The following is a 12,234-nucleotide window of genomic DNA, read 5'->3' on the forward strand; positions in this document are numbered from 1 at the left end:
TATTGAAACAAAATATTTTTTAAAACGCTCGCAAAGCCTCGTCGCCTCGTATCAAAACACAAAGGCTCAAAGTCGAACAAATCCAAACCATCACGAATGCTCGATCTCGGGACAACAGCCCTGTTGGAAGTTGATTTTCTTCAACCTTTTTTTCTGAGGCATTCAAAATAGGTATTGAAGCTAACAGTGCTGGCGCCTTCTACTCATGGTGAAGTAAAGACCAGCGACGATCTTCGCAGCCAAAGCAAGGATATCAAGGGGAAGATTCACGCTTTGAGTCTTGGCAACAAGCATCAAAGAACCGAAGCCCAAGCACGTCGTGCAACGTAGGCCCGATGTGCACAACACAGCGAACCGTCCGAGTCTGAATTTCGTCAGCGCAAGAGGCATCGGCTACGAAGCACAGCCCTTTGGTTCGGACGACATGTGAGCGTCATCGCTGAAACGCAGAACTGCCCGCTAAGTCGGAAGTCGCAGCTCATAGACCACTTCAGGTGCGCTCGTCTGGCGACAAGGCTATGGTGGTGTGTGAAGGTAACCTAGCAGAAACCCAAAACTCAGCTTGGGAAGATCTAAAGTAATGCACTTCCGGCAAACCGGGCAGCCTCTCGCGATGCTGAACGCGTCAAATATAAGAGTAGGCGCAAATCAAGCGTTTCAGTAATGTTATACGTGGACGCCAGAAATTCAATGAAATGCGCTCACTAGCTCAGAAAGTCGGGAGTTTGATGGCAGCCGTTACTTTTCGGATAGGCATGAATACGAAAGAATCGGAACACGCCGTAAATGAATCAGTTTGAAGCTAGAGACGTTTCGGCTTCCACTCAGGAGCCGTGTTCACGTACTGTGGGTTGAGGTCGATAGAGTAACAGCTCGCCCGCACCACTAATGTATCGAGGGGGCCTTGTTCACGTGAAGTGGTGCATGATGAAAACGAGTAGCGACTTGTGGCTCGGCATGTGTCATAAACGCCGGGCACAAGCGTGTAAAAAAGCGCCGTTGCCGAGACTACGGTGTGCCTGGTGGGTTCGATTAATCCGCGATTCCAGATATGTCCGGCACAGCAGGTTCTTTTCCTTCTTTAATATGCATTGCTTGACCAAGTCTATCACGGCCTTTGGCTTCAGCGTTTTTCAGCAAGCGCATTTGAGGACCTGTTTTTGTAGACGTGGCAAGGTAAGGCTGGTAGAAGAGTCTACTCAGTCTAACTCATACAGGAACTATCCCGATTCACACCTGTGAGCCGACTCACTCAAAAGTACCTTAGCAGTGGTGTATCAGCCTCGGCACTGGTTTTTTCCGCTTCACCAATGTATACTTCACCAAATTCTGTAGGCAGAATACTCTAAATCATGCCCGAATGTGTGTCTGTTGGTGGCATGCCGTCAGCTGTTGTACATTCAAGTTTGGTACCTTAGTATCCTAAGACCGTGAGATGTGGGCCAATGACTCGCTGCTAGGTACATGAGGTGTTCACGAGTTTCTTGTTCTGCCACTTTTCATTTCAAAGAGCCTGGCAGCTGCCGCTCCACGAGTTTATGATGGCTTTGAGTAGCCTCTTGCGCAAAGATCTTTGCAGACATTTTTCTCGTCACCTTTCATGTCTTCTGGCCATATGCTTGTATTTACTCGAGGGAGAGGAGTGGCAACTGCTTTCTATTTAGAGGCCATGTGTGGGCACACATCCTGTACACACTAAATGAGAGTGCAGCATCAAAGGATTGTTCAAAAAAATAACTGTCTATTCACTTCTCCCTCCACTGTGAACTAGGTGGCTTTTCGATGCTATTCGGATGTGTTGTGAATGCAGGTAGTTACGCCTTTCTGACGTGGAAGGGTCATTGGTGTAGCGCACAAAAACCTTTGGAGATGGGATTAACCAAGTAAATGCTCTATCTTCCAGCTATTTCATGATCACATTGGGAGCAGTGACAGAAATGGACGCAGTCGTGGCTAAATAATGGATCTGTTTATAAAAAGACCTGGGCAGGAGCATCTGAAGACAGAGCATAAAAGTGGCGTCGCATATTCTGTTCTGTGTGCTTACCAAATTCTTTGGAGGCCCTCCTGCTGTTGTGACCTGGCTATTTTTAGTACCGAATAGTGTGCTATTGACGCCATCTGCTTGCACACTGGCAGAGAGCAATCACTTTACAGCTAGAGATTCCACATTATTGAAGCTGATGCTCGCACTGAAACACAGGGATGACTGCCAGATTCTGTCACACTTTGGAGGCCCTCCTGCAGTTCTGGCCTGCGCATTGTTGCAGTTGAGTAAAGAGTATAATAACACCAGCTACGCACTTGCTTTCGAAGGATCACCCTGTTGTCTTCTGCAGAGGCAGCTCTCTGGGCAAAATTAAGCACCACGCAAACACAGAAATTTCATCCCGAGAGTACTGTAGTGGATGTGAACAAAGCCGCCTACCTTAGTGCCTGTGGCGTTTGGCTGCCGAGCCCAAGGACGTTCGATCAATTCCAAGCCACATTTTGATGGAAGAAAAATTACATGTGCTGTGTGATGTCAGTGCACACAAAAATTTGCTACTTTCTTGCCTCGTGCACATTTGCAAGAGAATTGCTTCAAAAAAGAGTTATAACCAGCAATTCTGAAAACACATAGTGATAGCCAGATATTCATGTCCTTCAGAATATCATCTGAAACCTTTTACTGCAAGATGTTTTGTTTTATTAGAAATTCTTTCGAGGACTTGTGGACTTTCCAAGTCATATATCCCTTCAGGCACTAATTATACTCCAAGGGCCACTGCGGTGGCTAAGTGGTTACCGTGCTCGGCTACTGACCTGAAAGCCGCGGGTTCGATCCCAGCCGCGGCGGTCGAATTTCGATGGAGGAAAAATTTTAGAGGCCCGTGTACTATGCGATGTAAGTTCACGTTAAAGAACCCCTGGTGGTTGAAATTTCCGAAGCCCTTCACTACGGTGTCCCTCATAGCCCGAGTCGGTTTGGGACGTTAAACCCCCATAAACCAAAGGGAGGAAAATTTTCAGACTTCTATAAGGGGCATGCCGGAGTCCACAGAAAAAATTTATATCTTGTCCTGTGTTAATTATGCTCTCTCGCAAACTTGTGATGACTGGGCCTCCCATGTTTGCTCGCGCTCGTCACCTCGCACTGTATCGCCTTGCTGTTGCCAAGCATGAATTTGGACACATGCTGGACCTTGGCTTCATGCGTCTCTCCCTCCTGCAGTCCTTGGGCATTGCCCCTCCACGTGGTGCCAAAAAAGAGCGGTGTCTGGCGATTGTGTGGCGATCACCATGTGCTTAACAAAGCCACAGTCCCTGAACGCTACCCAATTCCCTTCTTACTGGTATCGACTTTATCAGCCAGCTCAGCCAGGAATTTCAGGGTCTGAGACGAAGGCACGCTCAGGATAATGCGCACCTGCGGTGGCAGGCGCTGCAGGAAGAGGTCCCGCAGGAGTGCGCTGTCGTGTGAAGTACCCACATTTCCAGCCAGGGCGTTCATACTACGCAGCAGCTTTGTAGGCTTGTGATCTCCGAGGTAAGGAGCTTCTGCAGATGACATGGCTCCATTTCAGAAGTGCACTGGATGAGCGTCGCCTTAAGATGGTCATAAGGGCGATCGGCAGGCGGAGAACGTAGGTCGTCGCGAACAACCGCAGCAGTTGTAGGCGTGAGCGCACCAATGACGTGGTCGAACATGGTCATCATGTGAAGTGACATGGTGCTGACGGAACAAGGCCTTGATGTTCAGGAACCAAAGTTCTGAGTCTAATGACCAGAAGTTGGGGAGCTTGAGGGCGGAGACTGTGGGCTCACGAGGAGGTGGCGTAAGAGGCAACGGAGTTGGTACACGAGCGAAGGAATCCATGGCCATGGCTTGCACGATGGAAGGCAGGCAGGCACAGGCAGCTGGGGTCTCGAGCTCTGGGTGGCGGTAAGTCCAGCTAAGCGGTTGAGGCAAGCGCAGGTCAGAAGCAGAGTGCAAAGAAGCGAAGTCCGGAGTCACCAAATTTGTGGAGAAGTACCGATACAAGGCGTTGTCAGCTCTCCACAAAATATATTTGACAGGAACCGCCCGGTCAAATGCGACTGGGACAACATGCCGTTGCAATTCCACTGTGCAGCCACGAAAAATCGAATCTGCTCACGCTTGGCAGGTGTGTTGGGGCATGTCGCCGTCTTTGGCGGCCGGACCACCATAGCACGCTACAACCTCATGTGTGCAAATTGAAGGTCTGAACAGTTTTAAAGGTCTGAATGATATAGTTTTTCCTACCATATGAAATCGCTATGTAACAAAATGAGCATATTTTATGCATTCTGATGTGTTAACATTTGCAGAACAAGCAAACCAAGACAAACTAACTGAAGCCATGCCAGGGCTACTGTACAACATGAAGGCGTCAATTTTGAAAGTGATTCTCTGTGCTCATTTTGCATGCCTGGCTAAATACGTTTTTATATAACCTTTCAGATTCCAGCACACCTTATTTTGTCTGTGTTTGTAGGAACTGCATTCCATACACAATGGTCTGATGCTGCTCAAGTTGCATCCACAAATGCGGATGGAGCACCTCACTGGGATTTTCTCTGCATACTGAAAAAGTTAACTGAAAACCTATCTGCATGTTTGCGATATGATTTGTGCATCTTTCAAGCAACTGATTTGTGTTACACCACTTGTGCTGACTGCAAGGTACTATACCCTGTCGAGATGTTGCAATTTGGGTGATGCAGCGAACTCATGTACTGTCTTGTGCAGGAATAAATTATTTTTATTACATTGCTGTCATTTGCTTTAACTTTCTAAAAAAAACAGTATGATTCACGTGCTTAACAGTGGCTTGCATTTCTTATTTTCAGTTGATGCGGAAAAAATAAAAGTGCTCCCCGCATGTGTGCTTGTTTCAGACAATATTTATTTCTAGCCTGGGCCTGTGCCATGCTGTGTTCTAGTTACCTCCTGCAACAACCCCCTATTTAAGGATAGCACAGTCACCTATTAAAGAAACATGATAGCACAAATGTTAAGAGACAGCAGAAGAACAAAACTTTAATAGGTACACAGCCACATTCCAAGGTAGGGTAAGAACCAGAAAGACAGCAGCAAAAAATGGGCTGCAGACAGTCACAGGCGAAAAGACATCTGGAAATTTGCTGGCCTTAAGAAGCCACAGCTGACACAGGGCACGGCATAGCAAATAGAGATAAATGGGAGACGACAGTCCTGGTACCGGATGTGACCAGTCTGATGATGAAGACTAGCTAACCTGTGTGTCAGTTCTGCAGCAGTATACAGTCAGCATTAACTTTCAAGAATACTTTTTATGCTCATTAATACTTTGTTCATAAGCAGCATTCTTGCTTGGTATCACAACACTGGTCCAAGAGTAAAAAGAAATGTGCTAGAAATGGATTCAAGTCGATGTAAGAATTTTTTTCATTGCCCGTTAACTAAAACTAATTGATGAATGCTTTATTTGTCCCGGCACTAAGCGATGTGCTCACAGTTCACTTAAAAGCTCAGAAGTTGCATTGTTTCTTTTTTACTTCCTAATGAAGAGAAAGCTGACAGACATCCTGAAAGCACCCAATTATATGTCAGTGCATCTTGCAGTGTGCTAAACGGCACGTAAGGTAAACTATTGAAGTTAACAACCTTTTACTCTACATAAAGTAGTTCAAAGTTAAATATATATATGGTTTTCGTATACGAATGAAAAGATAATCATAATTAACCATTAACACAGCCGGTGCGGTGGCTCGGTGGTTATGGTGCTCGGCTGCTGACCCGAAAGGCGGGGGTTCGATCCTGGCTGCGGTGGTCGCATTTCGATGGAGGTGAAATGCTAGAGGTCCGTGTGCTGTGCGATGTCAGTGCACGTAAAAGAAGCTCAGGGGGTCGAAAATTTTCTGGAGCCTTCCACTGTGACGTCCCATAGCATGAGTCGCTTTGGGACGTTAAACATGAACCATAACTAGAAGCACAATATTGATTTCTATGTGCCACATCAACAGGGTGAAAAATGTTCCCCTGTGGAAAGACTCTTACTGAGTGTTAGTGTGAAGTAACACATTATGTCACACTGCAGTGTGTAGCTTCATAGACAGTCATTGTTACATATGTACCAAGTTCAGTGCCCTCCTTGCTACTTTTGCTCTTCCATGTTCACCTTTACTGCTATACATTCTTTTGCCATGCTGGTTTCATTGATGTCATTGTGTGAAACCTTCAAAAATGTGACCTGACCTCTGTGGTGATGCAGTAACGAAGCCATTCTGCTGCACGAACCATGTTACATGTTTGATTCCTTGTGAGAGGAGACTATTTCTCATGCAGACTAATTACAAAAACTAAACTCCGTACACATCATTTCAAATTACGTGAAACAACTTCAGGCAGTTGGAATAAATCCAAGGCACTGCACTATACCATGCCTCATCACCGAGACTGGGTTGTCTTGGAATACACCATAACTTCATTATATTCTTGTCAGGTTTTACGTGCATTTTAATGCAGATGTCTCTGTTATGGCATTTTAATATAAAAAAATCTGTTCTGCAGCCTAAGTGCTACTGAAAGTTAGGCAGTAGTCACTGTGCTCCTACGTTGTCATATTTTCAGAAATTGTGTAACAACAGGGGCACTCTAAGCAGCCTTCTACATTCTAAATTACGTTTCTACTCCCGATGGCCAAATAACTCAAGTTTTTCATGCTTCATGCTAGTATTTATAATTCTGGGTTGTCTTTCCAGAAAAGTAAGTATTCAGTAACCAAATCTGTGTCATTACGCCATATTGCAGGTTTATGAATACACAGAGACCCATGGAAATATATTTCAATTAATGCTCACACAGAGAACTTTTGCTCAGGTCTTGTGAGGCTATCAATTCATGTGGGAGCTGGCTCTTCATGAGAGGGAATCAGTCAGGCTGAAACCAGCTGATTTTTTTAATTGAAGTTTCTCTTGCAGCTTTTTCAGCAGACTAACAATCGTGCTGTGTTTTTGTTGCAGCACAGATAATATGCACGACACTCTTAGGTTTAAATGACTACTAGGAAGTTTCCCTGAGTCTACAGTGTCCTCAACAGCCAGTCTGCTCTCACACAGGTGTACATGTTCCGAATGGTGGCAGTCCCTCAGCAAAGTACCTAATGAAAAGTGATTTCACTTTACTGCCCAAATGCTAATGCTGTGAGGCATTGGCGCTTTCAACTGGGTGGTCATGCTCGTGCTGTGTGGCTCACTACGCCACTGCACATAGGAGCTTAGCAAAAGGAATGTATAATTCCTTTTTAATGCGACAGCATTAGAGGTCCTACTCACAAGAAAGTGGGCCTCCATTCGTCCATGTCACGAAAAAGCAGGTGGCAGTGAAATTCAAATAATTTCAATGCAATTCCCACCTGCTCACCATGGAACTGCGCATCAGCTCATTGGGTGAGAGATAAGACAGCCTCTCAAATAACTACCTGCAAAAATGAGCCTTATGGGAGCTCGGGAAGGGAAACCTGTGTCTCGCAAGCCCCATCGGTGGCTCTGTTTGAAACAGCCACCTGCCGAAGCACTGGCGCATGGTTTAACCACTGCGCCAAGAGTGGTATGAGGACTCCCCACAATTTATGAACCTATGAAAGAAACAGAGTTCTTGCGCAGGAGGGATCTCGTGCTATAGAATTTCACTCCTAATGGCAGGTTATGCGGCGCCCAAGCTTTTTAAGCTTTTGGTCATGTTTTTTGGCTTAACATGCACCGTAGCATTCCATCTCCCCTTGCGTCAGCTTGCCACCTTGTTCGAGTCAGCAAGGCAACATCGCCAAATCTTACGGCAGTGAAACCTGCCATGCACAAACAAAAGAATAAATTTAAGATAGTGCACACAGAGTTTTGCATTAGCAACCAAACTTGCCTTACATATACACATATCTTGTAGAAACCACCCATTTTAAAAAATGATCTTGTCGTTACTTATAACAAAGGCCATGCAACGAGGGTCCAACTACAAGTATCAGTCAGGTTGCATGTGAATGCGCGAATGAAACATATATTACTTCTATTCGTATGCAGATTGATATCACGGTGGCGTACAATGTCTTGAAAGCAAATGCATTTTTTCTGTGCTGGCAGATCCTTTTCACGTGCATCTGTCGATCGAAGAATACAACGGTGTGCTGAAACTCAAAGACGCGCATATATAGTTTCACTGGGGGCTCTGCTCAGTCTCACTGTCATGAGTCCGAAAATGGAATAGTCCTTCTTCAGAGAACCTCACCGAAGTATAAGGCCCGACAAGCTGTATATATAACTAGCATAGATCACATTAGAGAGGTTTCCAATTCTGAACAAAATTGTGCAAAGTAAACGCACCGCGAGCCCGGCGTGACCGCGTGTGTTGCGGCATATGACACCTTCAGCATTCTTCCTTTCGAACCTGCAGAGTGGCGGTGCCGTTGCACGATTTCACCCCGCTACATCTTCCTTAGGCACGATGCTTTACACATCGCAGCCAGGCTGGCCAGGCAGACAGGTGCACACGAGGCTCAAGTGAAAGCGAGCGCGCCACGCCCCCGTTGCGCATATCGCGCGTAGATGGCGCGATATGCGCAGCCGATGCAGGCGGCGGATTGCTGTTGAGAAGATTTAATGCAGCATACCATTTTGTTAACAATGAATTTCAGTTTGTGCAAAAAACTGGTATGCGCTAACAAGCTAACAAACGTAAGCGCGTAATCGTTTTGTTTTGCTTGTGTTTTTGTGTTTAGTGACGTCACCGGAACTTCCGCTGCTGCACCTTCGGGTCTTTGGAAACACGCGTCCTTGGAGCTTCTGCCGGCTTCACAATGAGTTTTCAAAACATCCTTCTTAGCCACATAGCCTGAAATGTAATATATCAGCCGCGCATCGCTGTGTCGCTCAGCATAGCTGTGATGGTCTACAGCCACTTCCACTTTTTCCGCAGCCACTTTTGCTGTTAAAGGCATCTCGCCCTCGCATAAAAAAACGCTGCTATAGACACTCCAATACAGGCGACGAAACGAACTGAACTGACTAAAACTGCAACGGCGTGTGCATGGCCGACGCGGCTGAGCTTACCGCGCCGCTAGCTGCAGCGCCGCATTCCCCCTGGCGGCATCGGTGCGCAGAGGGGTCACGCGAGGCCGAGGTAGGGTAGCCGAGGTGAAAGCGCCGCGATTTTCACACCTCTCCAGTCTAGCCACCTTACCCTGACCCTGTCAATCATACTTATGGTGTCTTCGACTGGTCGCTTTAGACCGCTCTAAAGTGCTCTGAGAGGCGACCGCACATTCGGCTGGTCGAAACCGGGCGCTCTGACTACATTCGGCTGGTTCTTTCCGAGCGCTCGCCTCCAGCTCAGAGCGCTCCGACGCGCTCCGAGAAAAAAGTCGGAGCGGCTCCGAGATGAGTCCACGTGACAGAGCCACTTCCGCCATTTCGCGAAAGCGGTGCGAGGCCTCGGCGTCCCCTACGCGTAGGCAGAAGCAAGTGTAGGCTTTTGACGCAGTCACGCTTGCTGCGTTGTGTTTGCGGGTGCCGCGCTGTGTGAGGCAAAATGTTCAAGACACGCCAGATAAGCATATACGCTAGGTACGCGGTCTGTGTTGCTGTCGCATGACAACAGCGATTGCAGCAGCATCTCAGACGAGGACGACAGTGCTATCCACAAGGCGATGTTCGAAAAATGAGCGTCCCGTGGGACGGAAAGTCGGGGCAGCGATCGATACAGGCTAAGCGGTGACCGCGATGCAAACTGTGTGCAAGAACGTGCGGCTAAAGGTAATCAAGGGACCTTACGTCCGGCTACTGTTGACGTATCAGCAGCGATGCCGCGTCATTGTTCCGGAAGTTACGTCCTCTTTCTGCCTCCTGCGCTTCCGCTCTGAAAACTCGCTGACCATTCGGCTCGACTAGTCTCGCTATGCGCTCAGAGCAAGAGCGGCTCCCACTCTGGCCGATCCTAACTGGTTCGCGAGAGCGACCAGTCGAAGACACCATTAATTACGCCTAGGTCATGCACTACGTCTTTAGTGGCCTTTCCCACGTCTGATAGCCATCAATATATTACAAAAAATCTCCAATACCCGCCAGATCACATTGATCTGGGTCCCCGCCCATTCGGGCCATCCTGGAAACGAGGCGGCGCACCAATTTGCCCGAGGATACGTAGTTAACCGGGAGGTGCGTTACCCCGAGCTCAGCTCGGCCAAGGAGCGAATGACGACCTACAAAGAAATTACAACCCACTTCAAGAAAGACAAATCTTCCCAGACCCACATAGATCTCTAAGTAAAACAAAACAAGTCAGTTGGCGGCAGCTCCAAACAAACACTTTCTTTAATCCGTACATGTACTCCATATGGTTCCCAGAGCAGTTCAGCCCCATCTGTTCTCTCTGTGGGCACCATAAGGCAGACACACCCCACATCCTATACTCATGTCCTCAAGACAAGCCGTCGAACAGTCTGCAGCTCTCTACCCAATCGCAGTGGGAGGCCGCGCTGCTCAGCTCGGACCCGGAGCTTCAACTCCGAATCATGGAGCGGGCCGAAGAGGTCGATGTCGGTCGGCCACCTGGCGTCCGGCCTAGAAGAGGTGCCCACCGCGGGGAGGGGAACGTCACCCCAATCCGCGCCAAAGACCTTTTCTTTAATAAAGTTTACCTCCTCCTCCTACCCGGACCCTGCTATAGTGCCTAGAAATATACTGGCTAGTGTGGCAAACGCGGGCTAGGCGAAGGTTCCGATGTCGATGATTTCCGGCGGCGCCCGCTTGGTGCGCTGTTGTGCGGGTGGGTGCATCTGCGTTGAATTCGCGCCGTGGTACGCGCGCTCGGAGGAGCGCAAAGAAGACTTTTTTTTTTATTTAGAGCGGTCTTTTGAAAAAATATTTCGTAATATAAGAACTACGCGAGCTCGTTCACAGTGCGCACATTTTGCAGTGCCAAATATAGATCAATTTGTTGACGTATTCTAGCAGTTTGCTTTCCCCCGCAAAAAACACGATACTAACCATGCAACCGTTTTTTTTTATTTACTAAGCTCTCGAGAGCGAAATTATTTCAGAAAGTCTTAAGCCCCTTACCACATAGCCTTCATTTGACCATACTGAAGTGAAAATAAAGAATGACAATAAGGTTAAGCAATTTAAACTGAACACTAGCTGAAGGAACGTGCGATGTGTTCATTGCACTGCAAATTCAAACGTTGAAATCGAGAACATTATGGCAGTGAAATTTAAAGCGCCACCCTCGATTAATTTAAAATACACGCTGATATTTGGAAATGACTTTAATGGGCTGATTTTGTTGAAGGCAAATAATTAACTTAATATAAACTTCCCCAATCAGAGCATTTAAGAAATGCACAAATCTTGCATTGCTTTAAAAAAACTACTATAGTGACATACGTTAAGGTAATAATATTTCCGTTAAAAATCTTGGAACAGCTGTGCTTCACAATGCAGAACATTAAAAACAAGCATTTTCTTATTTCTTTCTCATGAAGAGCCTAACCCAGAATATTACGACCACGATTTATAATAACTCCACCGATCTCAACAGCTTCCTTATAATTCAACTAGCCCACTTACCAGATAGCGAGATGTTGAGAACTGAAGCTCGATGCCGCACGTAAAGACTGACATGCCCAAAGCATGCCAGCAATTTAACCTGTTTCTCATTTCCATCCAGAATAAACAAGCTTCTAAAAAGTTGTATTTTATACCACTGTTTAAGCACTCCGTCGGATCGAGTCGAGCCACTGGTAATTACGTGCATGAGATCTACGGATATCTGAAAACATAAAAATATGAAAACAAAAATCTGGTCGCCTCCATTTACTGCACGCATGAAGCGTAAAGTACGTAATTTATTCACACAACAGTGTACAGTACTTATATAACAAATCAAGGGCTACATAAAGACGACAAAGTATTATTCATACTTCACGTTACTGGCAGTGGCGCAACTTAAGTAGTTTTTGTCGCTGCCTTTAACCTTCGCTTTCCTTGTTCAGGTCCTTAACAAAAGATCTGAACACTAACAAGACAGAACTTGACCACTTCGGACACATTTTCCCTCTCATGGCTAGAGCAGCCAAGCTGCGACAGTGAGAATGAACGTAAGCACTTGGCGAAATCTAGCAAACTCTCTTCATGCAAAATATTTCTGCTGAAGAAGGCGGTGAATTCGCCCTCGATTAGCTTGACTGCAGTGGACAGGGC

The 12,234-nt window shown here is 46.7% G+C and overlaps 1 long non-coding RNA gene across 1 annotated transcript; it reads left to right on the forward strand.

The window, feature by feature from the left end:
• Positions 1-41: 41 nt before the first annotated feature.
• Positions 42-4,772, forward strand: LOC144113133 (uncharacterized). The gene is made up of 2 exons (XR_013310651.1): positions 42-534; positions 4,500-4,772. It is a non-coding gene; the product is annotated as an uncharacterized LOC144113133 (long non-coding RNA).
• Positions 4,773-12,234: the final 7,462 nt, after the last annotated feature.

This window comes from Amblyomma americanum, chromosome 1, assembly GCF_052857255.1.
Source record: "Amblyomma americanum isolate KBUSLIRL-KWMA chromosome 1, ASM5285725v1, whole genome shotgun sequence".
Classification (NCBI taxonomy): domain Eukaryota; kingdom Metazoa; phylum Arthropoda; class Arachnida; order Ixodida; family Ixodidae; genus Amblyomma; species Amblyomma americanum.